This window comes from Ctenopharyngodon idella, chromosome 3 (assembly GCF_019924925.1).
Source record: "Ctenopharyngodon idella isolate HZGC_01 chromosome 3, HZGC01, whole genome shotgun sequence".
Lineage (NCBI taxonomy): Eukaryota > Metazoa > Chordata > Actinopteri > Cypriniformes > Xenocyprididae > Ctenopharyngodon > Ctenopharyngodon idella.
The window spans coordinates 32,443,309-32,452,107 of NC_067222.1; the positions used below are offsets into that span (position 1 = coordinate 32,443,309).

General features: G+C 35.0%; 1 long non-coding RNA gene across 2 annotated transcripts; it reads right to left on the reverse strand.

Annotated features, from left to right (window-relative positions):
- Window positions 1-909: 909 nt before the first annotated feature.
- Window positions 910-8,774, reverse strand: LOC127509395 (uncharacterized). 2 transcript variants are annotated; one of them, XR_007929216.1, is made up of 3 exons: window positions 8,633-8,774; window positions 6,609-6,750; window positions 910-3,971 (listed from the first exon to the last, which is right to left on the reverse strand). It is a non-coding gene; the product is annotated as an uncharacterized LOC127509395 (long non-coding RNA). The 2 variants fall into 2 exon arrangements; XR_007929215.1 differs by having other exon boundaries at window positions 6,609-6,791.
- Window positions 8,775-8,799: the final 25 nt, after the last annotated feature.

The window sequence follows — 8,799 nt, forward strand, 5'->3', positions numbered from 1 at the left end:
CAATTAAAGCCATATTTATTTATTGTATATAACTAATTATATTCCTAATTTAAAAAGTGGAAGAGCAATCTCTTTGCAGCACCAGATCACACTGTTTCTCAGCAATGCAGCTCATTTCAGACACACTAAAAACTGAAGAATGCTGAAGTACTGTATGTCAGACCAAGATGTTTAAAGACTCTCAGAGTTCAATGTTTCACTGTGTCAAACTAGACTGTTGTTGATACAAGCAATTACCCATAGAGAGGCCAAGAGTGTTGTCGGCTCGGCTGGTGTGAAATGTGGTCTGGCTTGAGGTCATCCAGTGTATTTCATTTGGACAATGACCATGGCATGGTGGTTTCAGACAGGCAGCAGTGGTCAGAGGGGGAGGGTGGGATGCCACATTGTGAAAATGTCTTTCACCAATGGCATGCTAGGAACTATTTGTTGATTGTCGTGGTGTTACACAATATGTCTTCCCACTTTTGTGACATGAGAGCATAAGAAAACAAACAGAAAAGGCTATGACCACAAAACAGCGATGGTCTGCCCTCATAAATTAAACGTTTTGCTGAAAAATTAAAGCTACTCATGTATAAACAGAAATTAGTCTAAAATTAGCCATAGTACACAAGTATTGGTCTTTTTCTTCAGCAAGTTGCTAACTGTTACACTTACACGATATTTATCACAATTTTCCCGAAAGGTTGTACGTTACCTGTAAAAACACGCAAATGCCTGCAGTCATTTTGCTTTTATAATTATAGGCTATAGGCCTATAATTAGGCAAATAACACAATTTCAGCTGTCATGAAACAATGAGTTTAGTTAAAATACCAGCTCAAAAGCATATCTTAAATAAATATATTAACCTTAGCTAAATTTACAATTTATTTTATTTAAAATAATGACCAATCAGTCAAAAACTAATTTGACAAGAAGCAACTCATATTTTATTCGAAACACCTCATGCAGAATACATAAATTCAAATGAAATAGCTTTTGTTGTACAGACAGTCACTGGTACTGTCTTAAGGGAAATTTAGTCTGAACCTCTGAAACCCTCTGAAAAGAACAAGGGCTCATCATCATGACTAAGTCTTTTGCCTTTGGGCTCCCAGTTCCTGTAAATCATCTGCATACACACCAGTTTCTGAAAGCAACTGATACTTTTGGTATTCTTTGAGGAGATGAGGTTGTCTTATAATAGGAGAAATATGTGTCAAGACCACTGATTTAGCCAGAGAATAATTTTCAGAGCTCATTTAAGAGTTGTCAAACTATGTAAAATGCACCACAGCATGAACCGTGAGGACATTTACTATAATAGTTTCTGACCAGTGTTGGGTGTAACGCGTTACTATAATTAAATTACTTATCCACTGAAAAAGTAAAGTAAGGGATTACTGTTCATTTTTAGGTAATTTAATTACAGTTATAATGTATTTGCGTTACATACTGTAAATTAGTTCAACAGTTCTGTTTAAATCAATATTGAATTTAAAATTTAAATTTGTCGTCTAAAGGTAAAAGTGAACGCTGCCTCTTTAAAATCGTTAGCTGTAGTGGAGTTGCTCGTGAGTTCGCAACTTCGCACCAGTTAGCTGTGTAGTCGCTGTCTGAAGATGTCGGCAGAAGCGAGTGGCTGTTTTTCAGCATGAAAATATTCCAATTACTTCACTTTTTCGACACAGGTAGGCAAGAACATTACAGTAAAATCTAAGCTATGTCCTAGAGAGAAAAAACTGCGCGCGCTCTCTGAGAGACGGTCTTCAGTCAGTGCGCTCTCGACCAAAGCGCACACACATAGATTTTCGCGGTTTATTACACATAAACGTTCAAATACACACACAGTTATGTCAAAATGCCCGTCTTGGCGTATATTCGCGTTGGTTATGTGAATGTGAACAGCATGTGTAACAGCATATTGTCTCCGTCCATTAGGTCTTAGTGACAGCAGCCTTTAAAACATGCTACTGTCTACTATTGGATGTCTGTATTATAAATGATAATCAAACAACAAAAGAAAAGCTTTAATAAGGATTAATCTATATTTAATTTATACAGTTATGACTATGCAGAGTTATTTTATATTTGATTATTCAATTTCTGTGGTATTTTTACTTACTACTATTAGACCTACCTGGGAAAAAAATATATAGCATTGTTTTATTTGTATTTGTATATATTTTTACCGTGGTATTCAGTATTGTGCACTTTTGGTGGTATTGGTACCGACTACTAGATTTTTGGTATAGTGACAAGACATCCCTATTTGTTACTAAAAAAAAATAAGTATTATAAAGTAAATAAAAGTATTATAGTATACGTTTTAATAAAGTTAAAATGTTTTAAAAAGCTATAAAAGGCTAAACTATTTCATGTTTGACTAAATTATTAAAAGAGTTTCCTTTTTATTGTTTATCTGGTCAAGGTTTATAGGGATTTTAAGAAGTAATTAGTAAGTTACTTATTGAGTAATTAAGTTACTTTTCAGACAGTAATTAGAAAAGTATTTTAAACACAACATTGATGATGTAATTAGTAATTAATTACTTTTTTGAAGTAACTTACCCAACACTGTTTCTGACACATCTTTGAGGTAAATCCTCAAAGGGTTTTGTTAGTGGAATAATCTGTCAGAAAGCAGAAAATGTCCTATGATGATATAAAGATTTAGAGATAGAAATGTTTTGATTATTAGTAGTGAAGCAGATGTATTTAGTCAATAATTTAAACACATATTCAAAATGAAGGTGGAACTATTGAGAACCTACATTTGAAAAACATACCAGTCAATTACTAATTTTGAGGGAGTTAAATGTAACTACTGTTTCCCAAGAATATAAATGATTATAAGTCCGAATGAAAGAGTACATCTTTTGAAGTATATTAGAATATATCCTTCCAGTCCATCTTACATTTGAAGTTTAATTTTTTTACATCCCTCACTTTGAACCTCTTCATGACGGGCAAATCAGTGATAACCACAGAATGAGTAATGAAATGAACTCTGGGTTACTCACATTAAGTTAGCACAAATGGGAACAATAAAAGACGCTAAATTCATGATGGTGTGCTTGTGTAGTTGAGCAACATTATATTTCATCATCTCATGTGCTTTGTCCTACATTATGTGACACTTAATATTGGTCCTCAAGCAGCCTTTTTTTTTTTTTTTTTTAAGTTTTAACAGTGTCATCCACAAGGCACTGAAAAAGAGTCAAAAAAAGAATAAAAAAATGGTCAAAAATGTCCAGCGCACGTTTACAGAGAAAAACAATGGAAAATCAGCACAGTTGAAAGCAAAAAAAAAAAATTGTGCTGTTGGTCTGAATATCAACATGTTGACTAATGTTCAGTACAGCAGTACAATATTGCTTAATCAGGAATGACTGCCATGTACGGAGGCCTAAATGACCACACAATGTTTTCTGACATGAGTATGTTTCCTGTTCATGAGAAGAATTATTTTTTGTCTTTCTGTCTCTGCCTCCATCTGATGTGAGTATATTTACACTTTGTCTGAGAACTCGAAAAGAAACTTACGCTATTATTTTGACTAGACTGTGTTTGCTGCAGCGCGAGAAGCCAGAGGAAGTGTAGGTGATCTGCGTCTGGTTTACCACTGCATGGCTGCTGCTCCCAGCGCATCTGGTGGAGGCCGCTTTTTCGCGGCCAGCCAGAAGTGGTCCAGCCAAATGCTGTAATTGAGAGTGTGGAGGTGGCAGAGATCCAAACAGTCTATCTCCTCAATGCATCCCCACAGGCATTGAGTCACCTCCCACAACATCTTATGCAAACAGGCCGCTTATGTTATCCTCAGCGGAGCTCTCATTTGAGGCCTCGGAGGCAGCTGTCTGTATGTTTCTGACACTTCCTCTGTCTGCTCCCTCCTTCTGTTTTGGTTTGGGAAGTGCTCATGCGTACGTTCCATTAGAAGGGTCCAACAACAGGACAGAAAGAGCATGAGGGTCATGGAGCTCATTCTGGGGGGAAAAAAGACAAATTTAGTAACACTTTATTTCAAGCCTGTATTATATATAGCACATTATAAAGGTATTTTTAAATAAATGTCTGTTGCAAGCTCTAAATATTAACAGCATTCTGTCGGTTTCTACTGCAAATAATTTTGACTTGCCCCTCAGTGTGTAAAAATAAACAAAAATCATGTTTACAGTATTGCACTCACAATGGAAATTTTTAAGGCAAGACTTGGCTCCAGAATAAACATGAAAACACAGTATAAACAAAGTATAACCATAATAAGACTTCAGAATTATAAGTGTTAAAGGGATAGTTCAACCTGATTCTGACAGAATGAAGATCATTTAATCACCTTCATGTTATTCAAAACTTGTGTTGCTTTATTTTAAAGAATATTTAAGTTGCTCTTTTCCATATAGTGAAAGCAAAAACCAAGAAACTTCAGCTCAAGTATACAAGAAAAGGGATGTAATTATTCATATATGTGACCCTGGACCACAAAACCAGTCATAAGTTGCACAGGTATATTTGCAGCAATAGCCAACAATACATTGTATGGGTCAAAATTATTGATTTTTCTTTTATGCCAAACATCTGTTCCATGAAGATATTTTGTACATTTTTTTTAACGTAAATATATCAAAAATGTATTTTTGTGAGTGGATATGCATTGCTAAGGATTTCATTTGGACAACTTTAAAGGCAATTTTCTCAATATTTTCATTTTTTTGCACCTTCAGATTCCAGATTTTCAAATAGTTGTATCTCGGCATATCCATACATCAATGGAAAGCTTATTCATTCAGCTTTCAGATTATGTATAAATCTCAATTTTAAAAAATTGACCCTTATGACTGGTTTTGTGGTCCAGGGTCACATATGGCTATTTATCTGGAGAAGCCTATTATTAGGCCTATATACGATAACTGCCATTACAGTTATTCACAAGAACATATAAATGATATAAGGGTACATTATAAGGTATTATGAAAGCATTAGGAATAACTATAACGTATTAAATATTTGAGCTGTAAGTGAAGTGACTGCCCTCTGGCCTGTAGGTGTGTTCAGTAATGAGGTATTCAAAGCAAGCATCCTAAGACTGCAAGTTAAGCCATTCAGCTGACAACCATACAACATTTTCCAGGCCTGTTTTGTGGTTTACAAATAAGGTTGTGCAACATTGCATACCCACTCTATGTTTGTCTATCATTAACATTATCAGACTGAGGAGCTACAAAAGGCAGATGCATGTAAATTATTCCTGTCCCAAAGGCAACAGTCATCTGTGTTTTCAGATGTATGAGGCTGCACCATAGACTTTTACAAGCAGTTCAGAAAAACTGGAAAACCAGACAAAAAACAAAAGAGTCTCACCTGTTGTTGACTCTTTTGACCTGAAAGCCAAAAGCCAATGATCCCTGTTAACATGTAAAACAGTCTCTCCACATAAAGAAAATCAGCAGGAAAAAGTGCAGTATACTTCAAGACACAAAGCAATTCTTCAGCCAAATGTCACTATTGTGATCTTCATTTTCAGGTGACAATGCCAAAAGCATAGCCCAGTGACTCTGAGCATGCAATCATCTCATTAAGCTTTGGAGAATGCTGGCTCTAAATGGATGCATCCCAGTATATAAACATAATGCAGTACAGTTACCCTGGCATACAATTAAGTATTCATCACAATAAATCATGAGGAAAATTCCAGTGACTACATAAGGAAAAGTCACTGACTAGTCATGTGTGGACGATTCATATATATGACAATCTGCATATTTTGGGGGCATTCTGTATCAGTTCACACATTTTTAATTTTTAGCCTATAAATCCATTGCTTTCTGAAAATGATTGCAGCTCTTTTTGCAAAAAAAAAAAAAAACGTTTCCACTGTCATCTGAAATGACTGTTCATTAAGTGTGGAAACAGGCTGGGACAGTAACCATTAATGAATACAGAAATAGTGAGCAATGTCTCACTGTAAAAACACTTACAAGCAGTAAAGTTCCACTGAAAATGAAATGTTTTTGTGGTTGTTTCGAGTTGTTGGCTCCACATCAACATGTTTAGATGAATATTAAATGTTACCAATCAACCGCTATTCTCATTTGTAAAGGATGATACATTTTCCAATGTACCATTAACATTCCTGTGTTTGTTTTGATGTCTACAGGCAAGTCGGAGTTGAAAGAAAAATAAAGAGAGAAGCTTATGTCATAATTCCACCATATGTACAGGAATAAGGGAACAGTTTGATGTGTGTGTGTGTGTGTGTGTGTGTTGGTTACACTGCTTCATTAAAGCATCGTTCTCCCAAAAGGAAAATCCTTTTTTAAATTCCTTTTGCCAGAAAAAAGACAGGAAATAAGAGGGTAATGGGATTGGGAAATGTGATTTGGTCACAAGTGGGATTCAGACTCAGTATATTTACATTTTTACAGCTAATGTTGTAAGTCTTTAAAGCCTCTAAAAATTCAAATAAAATCAAACAAACTATAGCAAATTTGCTGTGTCAGAACAGAGAAAGACTTTAACTGCTGGACATTACATAATCACAGAAAACAGCCCACACTCACACACCTAAACACACACAAACAGCACACAAAGATGTTGCATTCCTCACGTAGTTGTTTTAATACCTGATATAAGTGCCATCCAGTTAATTTTGCTTCTGCAACCCAAGGCAGGGATGGGCTGCTTTTCAAGAGTCCTTCTACTGATCTGACCCCTCACAGAACCTCTGGACACACTCACTTCATCTGAGCCATTCTCAGCTCTATGCTGGAGAAGATATAATCCTTCACTATACAGAACATCATAAGCTAAAAAAAAAAACATACATACATACACAAACATACACATACATAAAAAACAACAACCATAATTTATTTTCACCTATAGCCAACAATATTGAAAAGACAGAAACTCCCTTAAAGGGTTAGTTCACCCAAAAATGAAAATTATCCCATAATTTTCTCTCACTCAAGCCATCCTAGATGTATATGACTTTCTTCTTTCAGGAGAACACAATCGAAGTTATATTAAATAATATCCTGGCTCCTCGCAGCTTTGTAATGGCATTGAATAGTGCCTGAGTTTTTGACACAGAACGTATGATGTAGGCGTAGCATAAGCGCAGGTGACAAACGCAGAAGCGCAGAGGATAGAGCAAAACAAAACACCCATCACGAATTAGAAGTCTAAAACGAGAGGTTTTATAGAAAAATATCAGGGGATTTTGATATAAGAGAAGAGGAGCTATGTACATCTTATGTTGGGTCTTGTGAACATGCGTTCGGCTGTTGCCGGAGGCCAGTGATTATAGTTTATAAAGTTTTAAATATGGATATTTTTCTTACCAAAACCCATCGCTTCACTTTAGAAGGCATTTGTTAACCCCATGGAGCCGTATGGATTACTTTTATGATGGATGGATGTGCTTTTTGGAGATTCAAAAACTCAGGCACTATTTAATGCCATTACAAAGCTGTGAAGAGCCAGGATATTACTATTTAATGTAACTCTGATTGTGTTAGGCTGAAAGAAGAAAGTCATATACACCTAGGATGGCTTGAGGGTGAGTAAATTATGGGATAATTTTAATTTTAATTTTTGTGTGAACTATTCCTTTAAATTGTCACTATGTGCAATGATGGATAAATTCATTTTTTGGTATAATCATTTAAAATTTAATTTAATCATTTTTAAAATTATACAGATTTATGTAGCTAATAAATCCCTAAAAATATTACACATCTGTTTAGACAAAAGACTTTTGTGATTAAAAATAAAATGCAACTAATTTCATTTGCATGGCAAAAAAAGTTTGACATAGGGGCCATAAACCCCTAATAATTATAAATGGCCAAATCCATTATGCAGCACTCTGTATGCATTTTGTTAGGATGACAAAAATGTTTTAAGGATTTTTTTCTTGAATTGAAAATATGAATTTATGTGATTCATATAACTCCTGAGTGTGACAAGACAAGAAAAGTTTTACATTTTCGACACATAGGCATACAATGTGTACATGTACATGTGTGCACATTTTAATGCAAATGTTATTTGCAAAATGTTCAAATATTATTATTTCCTAACTAGAATTAGAATTTCAAGTTACACTTTATTTTAAGGTGTCTGTGTTACAGTGTAATTATATATTGAAGTACTGAGTAATAACAATAAACTACATGTACATGCTATAGGGTTAGGGTTAGGATTAGGGTTTGGTTTAGGGTTAGTCGCATGTAATTATGCATAATTTATAGTTATTACCACAGTAACTACATGTAATATATGTAACAAGGACACTGTGAAATAAAGCGTTACCGAATTTCCTTCACTGTTCTGTTTCTTTATGCTTTTGGTCATGTATGTGTATATCATGTATGTTTACATGATTTTTATAATTACTTTTATCATTTCTTTTACACAAATTATGTTGCTCCATCAATGTTCAATTAAAAAAAAATGAATAAATTCTGATACCATATCCAAAGTTTTATATTTTTGGAAAGAATTAAAGAATGTCACATTTTCCTTCAGGGAGACCTGTAGCCCCACTGAACCCCACACAAGATGCAATTAGCACCACCTGTATAAATAAATAAATAAATTTTAAAAAATGACACATTCCTTAAAGAATACAAATCACACTTACCATTAATCATTTTCCCTTTCTGTTGAAAACCAGCCTGGAAGGTGGAAGGGTGGGTTTGGAGGAGTTTACAGAGGCAAGACCTGAAGGAGAGCGGGGTGTGGCCACGTCTGTGGCACTCTCATCTCCTCCAGGGGAGTGTTTGTGGTACTGCGGCCTCGGCACACGTG